At 41.3% G+C, this 252-nt stretch overlaps 1 protein-coding gene across 1 annotated transcript in view; it reads right to left on the bottom strand.

The window, feature by feature from the left end:
- The window catches only part of NAA40 (N(alpha)-acetyltransferase 40, NatD catalytic subunit), a gene marked incomplete at its 5' end in the record, with an annotated part of 2,433 nt that overhangs the window by 616 nt on the left and 1,565 nt on the right, over window positions 1–252 (bottom strand). The window lies entirely within an intron of this gene.

The raw sequence follows: 252 nt of genomic DNA, 5'->3' as shown, positions 1-252 counted from the left end.
AGGGGATTTTGGGGTAAAAATCCACCAAAAATCAGGGGGAAGAGCCTCCAGAATGATTTGGGGGGGTTAAATGCCCTAAATCTTGGTGGGTTTGGGGCCTGAAATCCCAAAATTTCTGATTTAAGAGGGGAAAAAAATTCCAAGGGGTAAAAAAAACCAAAAAACAAACCCACAGCGATTTTTGGGGGAAAAAACACCACAATTTGGGGAGGCAAAAAAAAAAAAGCTTCATGATTTTGGGGTGCAAAAACC

The sequence above is a fragment of the Pterocles gutturalis genome, unplaced genomic scaffold (genome assembly GCF_000699245.1).
Source record: "Pterocles gutturalis isolate BGI_N339 unplaced genomic scaffold, ASM69924v1 scaffold23592, whole genome shotgun sequence".
Lineage (NCBI taxonomy): Eukaryota > Metazoa > Chordata > Aves > Pterocliformes > Pteroclidae > Pterocles > Pterocles gutturalis.
The sequence above is the reverse complement of the archived record's forward strand: the minus strand, read 5'-3'. Positions and strand labels throughout refer to the sequence as shown.